Source organism: Haematobia irritans, chromosome 2, assembly GCF_050003625.1.
Source record: "Haematobia irritans isolate KBUSLIRL chromosome 2, ASM5000362v1, whole genome shotgun sequence".
Classification (NCBI taxonomy): Eukaryota; Metazoa; Arthropoda; class Insecta; order Diptera; family Muscidae; genus Haematobia; species Haematobia irritans.
In genome coordinates, this window is record NC_134398.1 from 62,516,631 (window position 1) to 62,533,284 (window position 16,654).

A 16,654-nucleotide genomic window follows, 5' to 3' on the forward strand; every position below is an offset into this window, starting at 1 on the left:
AATGTTGTTGTTGAAAATCTCCATAAACTTTTTCGGCATTTTGTGTTACTTGAATTTCTGTTTCACCGCTAATAGCTTGTTGTTGTTGTAAGAACTCGACTGTACCTTGTTTTTCTGTATGGTTTATTGGGGTTTCTCCTTCCAGTAACGGCATATCTTCACATTGTATTTCTTCAATAATTTTTTTTAGTTCATGTTGCGGCACATTTTGTAGCCGTGCTGCCATCATAGCCTTTATACCAGTTGCCGGTAACTCAAAATGTGAGCAAACAGCCTTGAGCTCTTTTAATGAGAGCTCCGTCAAGTTTTGTACATCCTCCATTATTATTAAGAAATTTTATTACGTGTTTTTTTAATGGCCCTTCGTGGGTAGAACCACTTCTGAGATTGTAGGATTGAAAGAACAATTTAAAATGGCTTTCTCTTTGTTTTATTTATTTACTAGCAGAACCACTGCTCTTGCTTCCAACCTCTGTCAGTTAACTCAAAAGACTGATCCCAAAATTATGTGTGCAATGCCAGAAGGGCAAAAATGACAAAATGCCAATTCACTCAAGAGCGGTAGTCCTGTTATACTTATTGCTAAATACTAAATACACATATACACACAACGTTTTGTTTATAAATACACTTATGATCTAAAGTATGATTGCAATTAGTGTACATGCTATACATATGAACTAAAAATATTACTTTAGGCAATGTTCTACCAACTACTATTAGCTATAGGAATTGCTAGCAAGAAATTGCTATCCGCTTTCAAGTTCAATATTCTTAAAAAATATTTTCTCATACACAAACACTTTCACAAGTAGTTTTATAGTACAACTAAATAATGAAAAATTGTAAGGAAATTTTCATAGTATTTGGTAGGTCATGAACTAACCGATTGCTACTTAAATTTTGTAAAATTTAATATTCGTTGAAGATACGAAAAATGATCTAAATTTTGGAAAATTCTTGTTATAAATTATTGTAAAAATCTTCATAAATTTACGAGACACTTTTTTGTGTGTACGATAAAAGTCACATTCACGAAAAAATGAAAACTTACAATAAAAATCATATTTATGTGAGTGAAATTTCGCTCATGCGTACACCTCTAATGTGAATGCAATGTTATGTAATCAAAAAAGAAACAAAACAGAAAAATACTAAAATTTAAAGTTTTTGGGGCTAGGCAAAAATGTCTATACCCTCATCACTACTATGGTACAAAGTATAATAAGGTTGTGCATTTGTATATTTATAACGCCAAAATAGACAAATCTAAGACCCATCGTGTAATACACCTCAGAATTACATTTTGAGTCGATTTAGTATGTCCGTCTGTCTGTCTGTTCATGAACGCAATTAAAGCCCGATAGTCCTCAAATTTTGCATAGAATCTTAATTTGGCTCAAAGACAATCGCTATTGATTTTGGAAAATATCACCGATTTGCTCATAATTGAAGAATTTATTAGCCGATGTTCTTCAAATTTCGTACATCCTAATTTTTCGGGAATATCGTAACACTTGCAAAATAAGAACCAAATTGGTTCCGATTTAGATATAGTTCCCATATATATCATTCAGCAGATGTGCGCTTATGGCTTTCCGGCAAATATGGGGAATACACACACACAAGTTCAGTGATTTTTTCCCCATATTTTAGTCATATCCTGCACACTGTATATTAATGACTGACTTTCCACAGCATTGGATTGGTTGAAGATTTAAATAAGGTTCCGACATGTCACCCGAGTTTGCCAAATATTGCTCCACAGGCCACAATTGGTCACCTATCTTGCTTCAACTATAAATATTTGCTATAAGAGAATTAAATTTCATCCGATTCGGCTTAAATTTGGTACTTGGTGTTGGTATATGGTCTCTAACAACTATGCACAAATTAGTCCCCATCGGTCAATAATTATTTATAGCCCCCATATAAACCGATCCCCGGATTTGGCTTGCGGAGCCTCTAAGAGAAGAAAATTTCATCGGATCCGGCTGAAATTTGGTACATGGTGTTAATATATGGCCTCAAACACGAATGCAAAAATTGGTCGAAATCGGTCCAAATTTATATATAGCCCCCATATAAACCGATCCCCAAATTTGACCTCCGGAGCCCCTTGGAAGAGCAAAATTTATCCGATTCGGTTGAAATTTGGGACGTGATGGTAGTATATGGTATCCAAGAACCATGCAGGAATTGGTTCATATCAGTCCATAATTATATATAGCCCCCATATAAACCAATCCCCAGATTTGACCCCGGGTGCCTTTCGGAGAAACAAAATTCATCCGATCTGGTTGAAATTTGGTACGTGGTGGGAGTATATGATATTTAACAACCATGCCAAAAGTGGTCCATATCCGTCCATAATCATATATAGCCCCCATATAAACATACGGCCGTATATACTTGTTTTTTTTTTTTTTTTTTTTTTTTTTTGTAATTTTCATATTTCTCAGCTGTTTGCTGGTAGGAAGTTTTAAAACCTTTTACAGTTAGATAGTGAACGTATTAGGTTTAGCAATAAAAGGCGCATTGCTATTTGAGAATTTTTTAATGTAAAAACGTTTTCTTTTTTGCCGATTTTGGGATGAAAAGAAATCATTTACTACTTCACCAAAATGGCTGATGTATAACTAGAAACATATCCTTATTTTGGTATTCTATAGCATGCGAAACTTAATATGTCATAATGGTGCACACAAAAAATATCAATAACTTAATAATACCAATTCCTTAATCTTCATGTCCAATAAGCTTCTATTAAATTTGTGATAATATATAATATGCATTGATGTTAGGCTAACATAGAAACAAAAAATATATATTTTTTTTAATTGACAGTAAATGTTTCATCTTTTAACATAAGCATTTGCAATTTTGTATATTACCCACTGTTACAAATGATTTTTTCCAAGTCGATTATCAAGTATCAAAAGAATTAATTTCCGTTAAGTGCTCAATACCCTGGAGACTCACTAAACCCGCGTCAAATATTTTCTCAAGCTAGCATTTAGTGACGCCACAATCCTTTGCAAGGTAACATATTCACCAGGCATTGGGAAGCATGGACATTTAAATACTCAACAGACAGAGTTAGAACGTAAAAGCAACAAATTCAAAACGAAAAACTCCAAACTTTTTTAATAAAAATGCAATTTATTTATGTTTCTTCCGTATGTCTGCTTTCCGTTCCGTCCATTTGTATCAGTTTGGTTTTTTTTTACAAACGAATACTTTTTTTGCAGTTGACTTTCAACTCGTCCAGCAGTGTTTACCTAAATGGCTTATATTATTTGGGTGGAAATACTTTTGAAATGTTTGACTTTTTCTGGTTGGCCAAAAACAAGTTTTTTCATTAAATATAATAAACAAATTCTGAACTGCCCTTAGAGGGGTAGAAGAATTATAAATGTATATAAGAAATATAAAAGTATTTACACTTAAATACAAAAACCTTTTAGTTGTCCAAAAGTTATTTAAATGGCAGGGTGGACGAAAAACTTCGACCATTGCCAAGTAATGTTCATAGTTTGCTTTGAGCCTCCGAAGAGCAAACCGTAATTTAAGGTAAATTGGGCAAATTCAAATTAATTGAGGTTCATAGTTAAACATTTGGCGTCTGGGTTATTTTGGAGTACGTGGGATCGTATCAGTACTATTTGTAGTCGGTGTGATACGTATACGCACCAATGGTAACAATTTTATGAACTGGGCTGTGGATTTCACACATTCATAAAATTAAAATCTAAATAATTATAAATAAATTTATTAATATTACGATTATTTGAAAGCTTATACTGATATCAAGTACCAATGATTATTATCGATAATTAGATGACATTTGCACCTCTAAGAACTTCCGGAATTTAAATCTGGGGTTTGGTTTATATGAGGACTACACATAATTATGGACCGATGGGGGCTCTATATTTAATTATGGGATGATGTGTACCAATTTGTGCATGGTTATAGAGGGGAATGTAGTAACATCACGTGCCAAATATCAAGCAGATGGGATGAAATATGATCTACCGAGGGACTCCAAAAGCTGGGTATCGGTTCATTAGAGGGCATATACTAATACGTATAAAATTTCGGCAGAAATCGCTAGATCGACTCAAAATTTCACTTTGTGCATGGTTATAGAGGGGAATGTAGTAACATCACGTACCAAATTTCAACCAGATGGGATGAAATATGATCTCCCAAGGGACTCCAAAAGCTGGGTATCGGTTCATTAGGGGGCATATACTAATACGTGTAAAATTTCGGCAGAAATCCCTAGATCCACTCAAACTTTCACCACGATATTTCGATGCATTACAATCGGAATGAAAAATTTAATATACCACCATCTTATGGTGAAGGGTATAAAAACATTGGCGCCATATCATTACCAGCCAGCAAAAAAATTTGAGGTTCTTCCTAATTCATTAATTTTAATGTACATCCAAAATGCTCCTCTAGAGATGGACTACTCTTTGATATCTTAAGAAGTTCTTTTGAGATGACATACACAAATATTTGGTTTTAAGCAGTTTTCGCATTAAATTTTCTGAAACCTACAGTGTTCTTAAAACTTCTTTACATCTTCTTCTAAATTGTAAGTTAGTCCATGCCGGATATATAGTAGACAAAGGAAAGGACGATTAAATACGTATATATTTAGTTCTTGACCGGTATATATACACTGAAAAAAATATTTACGTGATATTAAACCTAAATTTTAGTATGCGAAATTTACAAAATATTAGGGACAAATTTCTTTAAAATAATGAAATTTTAATTAAAATATAGTTTATCATCTTTGCTTCAAAATTTTTTTCATTAAATTTAGGACGCAAATTTATAAAATCCAATTTTTGCATGGTTGCTAGAGACAATATACCAACACTATGTACCAAATTTCAGCCAGATCGGATGAAATGTGCTTCTCTTAGAGGCTTCGCAAGCCAAATCTGGCGGTCGGTTTATATGGGGGTTATACGTAAAAGTGAACCGATATGACTCAACTCCATCTGAACTACATCAATAACAATTACTTGTGCCAAGTTTCAAGTCGATAGCTTGTTTCGTTCGGAAGTTAGCGTGACGGACGGACGGACATGCTACTCAGAATTTCACCACGACCCAGAATATATATACTTTATGGAACCATAGAGCAATATTTCGATGACAAATTTAATATATCCCCCATCCTATGGTGGAGGGTATAAAAAATATTTTTTTCCTCCTAAACGGAATTTTAGACAAATATCGTTTCCCATTTGTTTTGCGCTGTGAGGAAGTTTATTTGGAAGAAAAGTAAATATTTTTGTGGTAAAAGTTGAGTCTTTTACAGGATGTAAAAACAATTTCATACACTAAAAACAGTGATCCCACCAAGAAGAAAAATTTTGTTTAATTTTTGAAAATTTAGATTATTTCTAGAAAATTTTAAATAAACAGTATTACAATTGCCATTACGCCGATATCACAAAGAAAGGAAATATTTTTCGAGAAATTAGAGAAAATGTATTAGACATAATTATTTTTTTCCTTTGTGAAAGAAAATTTTATAGTTTGAAGAACAAATTGGAGTTCAAGATTGCCCAAATGCGATACGAAATTCAAATGGGCGCATTTGTAGTACAATTTACAAATTTAAGGAAATAACGAACTATTTTGTGAGAATTACGAAATCAGTAAATCTTTATGCTTCATTTGCGTATAATAATTTCCCGTTTTTTAGTTCATTTAACTAACTTACGCAAAAAATTATTAGAGTGAAGAAAAATTTCTCGAAAGACTGTTAAGACTAAAAACAATTTTTTCTGGCTAATTACACCTTAGGTTAGGTTAGGTGGCAGCCCGATGTATCAGGCTCACTTAGACTATTCAGTCCATTGTGATAACACATTGGTGAACTTCTCTCTTATCACTGAGTGGTGCCCGATTCCATGTTAAGCTCAATGACAAGGGACCTCCTTTTTATAGCCGAGTCCGAACGGCGTTCCACATTGCAGTGAAACCACTTAGAGAAGCTTTCAGAAGAGAAGCTCAGAAATGTCACCAGCATTACTGAGGTGGGATAATCCACCGCTGAAAAAACTTTTTGGTGTTCGGTCGAAGCAGGAATCGAACCCACGACCTTGTGTATGCAAGGCGGGCATGCTAACCATTGCACCACGGTGGCTCCCAATTGCACCTTTCCTCACATCTTTCTCACTTCCATGTGGTTTTATAGTTCTTAGCACCCTTTTCTGTATTACAAACAAAGTGGAAGAAATTATTCGATTTTATAAATTTGTTAAATTATACCTTTCGCCTGGACGGAGAATCGAATCGCCTACCTAACAGTTTGTAAGTCAACACACTAACCCCTGGGCTACAAAGTTGTTATTGTCATCTACAAACAATTATCGCTATAGTCATCAATTCACAAGCAACACAAGCACTTAAGCAGTTATATTTATAAGACACTAGCGTAACCCGGCCCGCTTCGCTGCGCCTTCCGAAGCGTATTTGGAGGAACATTTTGCGTTAACTTAGTCAACTATATCCTTCGTGCTGAAAACAAATTCGAAAAGATTTGAATTCTTTTAAACAAATCGGACTACTTGATTTCTCGTTTATAGGTACAATTACGGCGGGAGAGGGTGTACCTTCTTCTATATTTCTTGTGAATTTTAAGTGTGGTTTGTCAAGGAAAGGTATCCTTCTCCTCAACATATCTGAAAATTAAGCATTACATTACAATAACATACAAAGAATTACTGTTTCCCATCCAATAAATCGGAAAAGGCAAAAGTAGAAAAAAATTTTACCACATGAACATTTGCTAAAATGTTGGAAAATAATGCACCATCTACGTTGGCTGCCAATTTCATGTAAATTTAAGTTCTTTACTAAAAAGAAGTCTGGCAGAAGCCTGTGCAAAAATCATAAAATTATATACCGAGTTCCCATTTACGGACAACCCTCCACTTTCAATTTAAGAGAAAAAACCGACAAAAGGGAACTCTCTCCCCACCTTCGCTCCACTCTGACCTGATATCGGACTATCACGTACCCTATATTAATTTCGCAACTACTCAATGGTCCCTTTAAATTCTATCGAAGTAAATCGACAAAGTTTATTTCAATTTTCCCCTTCCCCAACCAGATATCGAAAAATCATTTATTAATTTAAAAATCATGTATAAATTTCATCAACTCCTCCCACGTTCCCTGTAAATTTCAAGTAGATCGGAGATGTTTAATTTTTGCTCTATTGTTTTAAAGGGACGTCACTTTCCCCGATACAATATCGACAAACACCGTAGTGAATAGCACCCCTAACCTTCCCTGAAAATTCTTGAAACTTTCCTTCAAGTGTGGGGCAATGAAGGTTGCCTCTTCATTTATAACCTTTTCCCCCGCTTCCTTTGTAAATTTCAAGAAAACTTAAATTTTTTATATTTCATGTTTGCCTGATACCGAAACAGGCAATTGACGTCCAAATGCATTATATCTAATTATACAATTATTTTTCGAGCTTTATGGACAGATATAGATTAAGGAACATGGTTAATAGAGCCATTTTTTTTGCAGTTTTAGAGGAGGACCTCCTCCCCGACCAAATGTCGAAAAGCGTATCTTTTGTAAACGTCCCAGAAAATGTCAAGCAAATTATAAGCCTAAAGGGGCGGCCTCTCTTCCGTCCAAAAATCACAAAATCAGGTATCAACTATTACGGTTGACAGAGGTTACGATCTCTCAAGTAACTCGGTAAAGTTTAATTGTTTCTCTGTATGTACTTAAGAGAAGCGGATGTCTCCCTATGCCCTTTTATTTTTATTAAAAAATCAGGAACCTGATATAAATTTCATAACCTCACCCATTTTTCCGTAAAATTTCAGTCGGGGGAGTTTAGTTTTGTTTTCACTGTACTTTAAAAAAAAATCGGGCAAAGGGGTGGCCCCCCTCCCCGACCAAATATCGAAAAATAATGTAGCGGATTTTTGTCTAGATGCCAACCCCAACATTCAATGAAAATTTCATGCAAATCGCATAATTTTGTTCCAAGTTTCAAAAAGTAAGGCAAGGGGGAGGTTCCCCTCCCCGTCCGCATATTAAATCATCAGGTACCCCATTTTAATTCCATAACCTCACCGCATGTTCTCTTTAAATCTCAGATAATTTAGAGAATTTTAGTTTTTTCACTGTACTTTAAAAAAAGTCGAAAAAGGGGAGGTCCCCCTCCGCCACCAAATATCGAAATATAACGTAGCGGATCTTTGTCTAGTTGCCAACCCCAACCTTCAATGAAAATTTCAAGCAAATCGGTCAACTTTGGTCCAATTTTCAAAAAGTCCGACAAAGGGGAGGTCCCCCTCCGCGACCAGGTGTCAAAAAATGAGGTACCCTATTTTCACCACATGAACGTCCTCTATGATCTCTGAAAGTTTCAAGTAAATCGGTTCAGCCGTTTCGGAGCCAACTCGGTTCATACAAACAAACAAACAAACAAACAAATAAACAAACATAGATTGAATTTTATATATATAGATATATTCAGAAGATTCCGAACATATGTTCGACATTATATACTACTACAGTCGAAGGTCGTTTTAACGAACGATATATTGTCAGGCCCTTTCGTTATTTAGAAAAATTCTTTAAATCGAACGGGAATATTAAATGTTAACTTTTATTGAACTTTTATCGAAAAGTAAACTGTTATAAAGGAAGAATAAACTAACTCGTTAATGCCCTGTTGTATTTTTAACTACAGTTCACGAAATTACACCCTCTAATTGAAGAAAATATTAACTAAAAGTTAAGAAGAAAATCATTGGCGCCAAATCATGCCCATTTTAACCATACAGTAGTTCATTCTTACTATTTTTGGGAATCGCATTAAAATTTTCATTTGCTTTAGTTCATATTGAACTTATGTGTACGGTCATCGAACTTTATACTCACGTTTAGTTCATAAAATGTTTGAGACATACTTAAAAAAACGAAAATTTCATTGGGTTGTGGAAAATTTTGCAAAAAGTAATAAAATTTAACTACTAACATATAATTTTTTTACAATAAAAATAAGTTAAATTTAGAGTTAGTTTAACTACGGAAATTTTTTTCTGTGTAGTTTTTCTTACCAGATGAGTAAAAATTCATAAGCATTTGACAAAATTAAACTACAGAGCCAATTAAAAACTATTACTTTAAATAATCCTTAAAAAATGTGAACTGGATATATCTAGGTCACGTTATACTAAAAAGAGGATCCAAGATTCGCTGTCTTATGGGTGCCTATATACACCCATGTCAATGTTTCTGTGCTGTAACTTCTTAGATGAATTGCTTAATTTGTTTCCAGTCACATCTAGACATTTACCTATGGGCCAACGTATTTCAAAAGTTTTTTTGTCCCAGACTGTTTCATGAGGACCTGTCTAGTCCTATTAAATTCCTCCAGGTCATGTACTTTGGAATGAGTCCAAGTCGTGTTCTGCAGTGTAATGACAAACCCGTCAACGACAAACCCTTCTTAAAGTGACCGGTCCCTTCCATACGTTTCGACCAGAACTGAGACTGGTCTACTCACAGGGAATAGTCTTGTACCGGTTATGAGGTAGATCCATTTCCCGTAGCGGAGCTGCCACTCTATCTAACCTAACCCGTCTTAAAGTGACCGGTCCTTTCCATACTTTTTTTCGAGAAGTGAGACTGGTCTATTCACACCAGGGAGTAGCGGAGCTGCCACTCTATCTAACCTAACTTTACCTAGTTACCCGACCATTGAATATGTGCTTCCAAACATTTGAGGGAATCTAAATAAATTTAAGGAATTTTCTAAGGACTTAAGCCATTCTCACAATCATCAAATATTGTGTTTATTTTCTTAATATTAAAAACATTTTCGTTAAATCGAACGTAAATTGTGTTCAACCGTTCGTTATTGAGAATGCCCAATGTTAAGAATTTGGACGTTCTTTAAATTGGATTTTCGCTAAATAGAATATTCGTTAAACAGAGCTTCGACTGTATATTAAATATTTACTATGAAACTTCAAAATGTGTCTTATTAAAGTCCTTAACGCAAGAAGAGAACAGCGCTGGATATAAACGAAATGTGGGTTTGGTTCAATTTTTTTTTTTATTTTAGAAATAAAAACATTGTAACAAAAACATTGTTTTGTGATAAAAGTTTGACATTTTCCAAGAAGTACAAAGAACTCTAACAAAACAAAAACGTTTTCAGTACACGTTTTCCAAACGTTTCTTTTCTCTGTGTGTACAGAGAATTCGGAGGGGCAAAACTGTCCTCTTGAATCAAGTTGTAAGATTCGGCCTGTTCGAACTTATGGCAAAACAAGTAAGTAAAGTAGAAAGTCGGGCGTCATACCCTAAACCACAATTACAGAATTAGTAATCATAAGCATTTGTGGGGTAACATTGATATAGGTCTGGGATATAAACCGCAGTTGCATATTTAAGAAAATTAAGGGGTATATGTTTATGGGTGCTTTGTCTCAATCTGACTATAGATCATAGTCAGTGTTGCCAGGGAAAATGTTCGGTTCACCCTACAAGGACAAAAAAGTTCCCTAATTTTCCCTACAATATTTTCGTTAAATTTAAACAAAATTTACAAAACAAAAGTGGTTCTAAATACTTTATTATCTTAAAACATGAAAATGCAACGTATATAACCTAGAAAATAAATTTCACCACCATGGTTGCCACAGTTGGTAGAATTCTACCAAAAATAGTTTTTTTTTGTTAAATCTCTATAGAAAAAAATTTTGCAAAAAGTTTCTATAAACACATTTTTTTGTATAAATTTTTCTATAGAAATAAAATTTTGATAATAAATTCTATAGATATAAAATTTTGAGAAAAAATTCTATAGAAATAAAATTTTGAGAAATTTTTTTTATAGAAATAATATTTTGAAAAAAACGAAAATCTATAGAAAAACAATTTTGACAAAATTTTCTATAGAAATAAAATGTTGACAAAATTTTCTACAGGAATAAAATTTTGACAAAAATATCTGTAGAAATATTTGTTTGGTAGATTTGTGGTAATCTTAAAATTTTGTTAGATTTTTGTTGGCACGAGTGGTAACTGTTGTTACCACACATTGTTAAAGACCAAGCCTTACTGGCTTCTAATTTCCTCCTCTAGAGCCACAAAAATGTACAAATTATTACAAATTGTGTTGGGTGAAAATGTCCCTACAATGTGACCCTACGTCCTACAAGACGCTAAATATTAGAAAAAGCCTACATATAGGGAATTTCCCCTACTTCTTGCAACACTGACTGTAGTTGATATTGCACCTACGGAGTTAGTATGTCACTAATATTGAGCCCATTATTAAAAAAGAGAAAATCTCTTAATCAGTGTGGGCAATAAATACAAATTTGTAAAAATCGAGCAATATTCTTATGTAAGAGCTACAAGTACGTATAAGTACGATCGGATAGTACATCAAAATTTAAAATTTGAGTAACATTGGTTAATAAATAAGAGTACTATGGCCAAATTTGGGAAAATCGAGCTATGCATATATATGGAAGCTATATCTAAATCTGAACCAATTTGCATAATATTTTGCGGGTTCGATTAATACCACAAACGGTTACTTTGTGCAAGATTTGAGTAAGATCAGTTAAGAAATGAGGCCTGTATGGTCAAACATAAGGTTAATAGGGGCGAATTTTTCAAAATCGGGTGACACATATATGGGAGCTATATTTACATCTGAACCGATTTCGATGAAATTTTGCACATATAGTTAGTACTATAGAGGACTGGATCTAGCCAACTTTTAGTAAGATCGGTTAATGAATAAGGGTTCTATGGCCAAATTTGGGAAAATCGGGCTATACATATATATGGGAGCTATATCTAAATCTGAACCGATTTCGATGATTTTTTGCACATATAGTTAGTGCTATAGAAGATTATATTTAGCCAACTTAGAGTAAGATCGGTTAATAAATAAAGGTTTTGTGGCCAAATTTGGGAAAATCGGGCGCTACATATATATGAGAGCTATATCTAAATCTGAACCGATTTGGATGAAATTTTGCAGACTTGAAGGGCGATGGAAAAGATAACCTTTTGCCAAATTTGGTGACGATCCGTTTGAAAAAAGCGCAACGTGACCCCATTTGTCGAAATCGGGCGATACATATAAAGGGTGATTCTTTTGAGGTTAGGATTTTCATGCATTAGTATTTGACAGATCACGTGGGATTTCAGACATGGTGTCAAAGAGAAAGATGCTCAGTATGCTTTGACATTTCATCATGAATAGACGAACGATCTGCCACAACGTCGAATTTTCAGTGAATGGGCCCTAGAAAAGTTGGCAGAAAATCCGCTTTTTTATCGACAAATTTTGTTCAGCGATGAGGCTCATTTCTGGTTGAATGGCTACGTAAATAAGCAAAATTGCCGCATTTGGAGTGAAGAGCAACCAGAAGCCGTTCAAGAACTGCCCATGTGTCCCGAAAAATGTACTGTTTGGTGTGGTTTGTACGCTGGTGGAATCATTGGACCGTATTTTTTCAAAGATGCTGTTGGACGCAACGTTACGGTGAATGGCGATCGCTATCGTTCGATGCTAACAAACTTTTTGTTGCCAAAAATGGAAGAACTGAACTTGGTTGACATGTGGTTTCAACAAGATGGCGCTACATGCCACACAGCTCGCGATTCTATGGCCATTTTGAGGGAAAACTTCGGAGAACAATTCATCTCAAGAAATGGACCGGTAAGTTGGCCACCAAGATCATGCGATTTGACGCCTTTAGACTATTTTTTGTGGGGCTACGTCAAGTCTAAAGTCTACAGAAATAAGCCAGCAACTATTCCAGCTTTGGAAGACAACATTTCCGAAGAAATTCGGGCTATTCCGGCCGAAATGCTCGAAAAAGTTGCCCAAAATTGGACTTTCCGAATGGACCACCTAAGACGCAGCCGCGGTCAACATTTAAATGAAATTATCTTCAAAAAGTAAATGTCATGGACCAATCTAACGTTTCAAATAAAGAACCGATGAGATTTTGCAAATTTTATGCGTTTTTTTTAAAAAAAAAGTTATCAAGCTCTTAACAAATCACCCTTTATATGGGAGCTATATCTAAATTTGATCCGATTTCCACCAAATAGCGTTCGTCCTTGTGCCCAAAAAACTCCCTGTACCAAATTTCATCAAAATCGGTTAATAATTGCGACCGGAATCCTGTGAACAACAAATACATGGACAGACGGACGGACGGACGGACGGACACCAAGCGCTAGATCGACTCAGGGGGTGATTCTGAGTCGATCGGTATATATTTTATGGGGTCTAACATCAATATTTCTGGTAGGCACATTTTTTGGCCGATCAAACTTATTATACCCTGACCACTATGTGGTTTAGGTTATAAAAATACCAATTTATGGCTAAACTAAACTAATATGACTTAAATGATGCAACAGCCCACGCCAACGCCAACTATACAACTGAAGCATGCCAAACAAAACCAAGCAAAGCCAAAACATTCCTACAACAACAAAAACACATGTGCCTTTATTGAAAACAACACCTCATCCAGCCAAATAAACCATCCACGTATAACAAACTCACACACACAAACCACTAAATGAACAAAAATAAAAACAACCCCACGCTCATGTATACACAACATACCCAGCCCTCGCTACCATTTCTCATTAATGCATTACTCTCACTCAAACAAAACTCAAGTAACATCATCTTTACATTAATCCCATTCCACTATGCCGATAAAGATCTCTGTACTATGCATTAGTTCATCGCATCTGCTGACAATTTACTCTAAGAATAATATTCGTAAAGGCACCAAGGTTTAAAAAATTGAATTAAAAGAATTTCCTAAGTAGTTAAAATAAAGAACATCATTGGGAGTGCATCTTCTGGAAGTGCTTTTAAAGTTGTGCCTTTGGAAGAACTTCCATATTTTTTTGCTGGGGTGTGAATAAAATATTTCCTTTATTGTATTTGATAAGCCATAGTTTTGTGTAATACAATAACAATTTTTTGAAATAAAGTACTGGTGGTTATAGAAAATTGACTTGTCTTGTACGAAAAATTTCTTAGTTGTATGCAGGTTTGTTTTACCTTTGAGTCCTTAAGTTATCTACTTTTTTGAAAATTATACTGACAAACAGTTTATTTTAAAACAATTTCTTAATATAGGTTTCCCAAACAATTGTTAATTTTTCCGTATAGCAGGAATATTTTGAATGAGTGTGAGTACATCTTCCCACAGCGTAGTACTAATGAACTAAAATACGATGCAATACATGAACTAATTTTTAAGGAAATCATGAACTTAACTAGAATAAAAAATCTTTGGCGCCAAATCATGGTCGTTCTTACTATGGGTTAGTTCATTTTTCATGAACAATAGTTCACTTCTTTGGTGTATATTACCGATAAAACCAATTGGTTCCGAAGACCAATTGGTTTGCTGTTAAACATACACTTAAACATTTTTTTTATTTGGTAAATCTTTTGCAATTGAAAACGTTTCGCAATGAAATAACGACTTTTTAATTTTTTCTTTCTACTCATTCAATTTTTAACGTATTTTCATCATATTTGCTTATCGGCAAGAATGTTAATAAATAAGCACAGCAAATTAATCGATACACACAGGAGGGAAATGGATGAAGCGCATTTGTCTCATGAATATTGTGTACATTTAATTGCTATTGCATTAAATATTAAATCAGTATGATTTAATATACATAAAAATTGAGGTAAATTAATGTGGGCTACCACAGCTTAATTACAAAATTTAATGAGGGATTTAAATGACATCACTGATAGGGTTCAATAAAATCTTTCACATAAATGTATATGCTTTATATAATAAGCAAACCGTATGACTCATGGCTAGTCTATGGAAGTAAGTTGTATGTTTTTATTTTTTTTTATGGAATACATCGCTCATACTCAACCAAAATATGGTTAAGTAACTATAATTACTCAAAATAGGCTATCCATTGTGGTTGAACATAAAAATCAAGATAGTTCAGTAAATTTGCAAATTCGTTGCACAATAAACAGTGGTTAGATATTAAGAGTTCGTGTTAATTTTAAATAAATCACGAATTATTTGGAAAGCTATTAACTTTTTGTTATGATAATGTGATATGATTAAATTATGTTCGAAGCAACATTGAGGTCGCTGAAAATTCGCTATTTAGTTATTTCATATTTTTTACTTATAGGTAAATTACAATTACAAGAGGGATAAAGCTATGACATCGTAGACCTTAAACTTTAGCGATTTTTTACATAAGTTTACTATAGTATTTCCAAAAAAAAAATGTGATTCTGGACAAAAAATGTTTGACAAAAATTCATTTGAAAAAAAAAAAACAGGTCTGAAGATGAAAAAAATATTATAAAACTTACATAAAATAAACCAGTAAGGAAAGTCTAAAGTCGGGCGGGGCCGACTATATTATACCCTGCACCACTTTGTAGATCTAAATTTTCGATACCATATCACATCCGTCAAATGTGTTGGGGGCTATATATAAAGGTTTGTCCCAAATACATACATTTAAATGTCACTCGATCTGAAAGAATTTGATAGACTTCTACAAAATCTATAGACTCAAAATTTAAGTCGGATAATGCACTAGGGTGGAACACAATGTTAGTAAAAAAAATATGGGAAACGTTTAAATCTGAAGCAATTTTAAGGAAACTTCGAAAAAGTTTATTTATGATTTATCGCTCGATATATATGTATTAGAAGTTTAAGAAAATTAGAGTCATTTTACAACTTTTCGACTAAGCAGTGGCGATTTTATAAGGAAAATGTTGGTATTTTGACCATTTTTGTCGAAATCAGAAAAACATATATATGGGAGATATATCCAAATCTGAACCGATTTCAAGCAAATTTGGCACGCATAGTTACAACGCTAATTCTACTCTCTATGCAAAATTTCAACTAAATCGGAGCAAAAAATTGGCCTCTGTGGGCAAATGAGTGTAAATCGGGCAAAAGCTATATATGGGAGCTATATCGAAATCTGAACCGATTTGGCTGATATTTTGCAAGTTTTTCGAGACTCATAAAATATTCGGATGTACGGAATTTGAGGAAGATAGGTTGATATACACGCCAATTATGACCAGATCGGTGAAAAATATATATGGCAGCTATATCTAAATCTGAACCGATTTTTTCCAAAATCAACAGGGATCGTCTTTGAGCCGAAACAGGACCCTATACCAAATTTTAGGACAATCGGACTAAAACTGCGAGCTGTACTTTGCACACAAAAATACATCAACAGACAGACAGACGGACAGACAGACAGACGGACATCGCTAAATCGACTCAGAATTTAATTCTAAGCCGATCCGTATACTAAAAGGTTGGTCTATGATTACTCCTTCTTGGCGTTACATACAAATGCACAAACTTATTATACCCTGTACCACAAAATATAAGAACAGATTAGTATAAATTCTGGATTAAATGTAAATATTTTCTAAACGGTAAAAGCTACTAACTTTTAGGTCTTTAATTAAGCCCATTTTTTTCAGATCTATCGTATTATTTTAAAAGTTCGCCACCTTATATCAACCTAATGTAACCAAAAACAATTT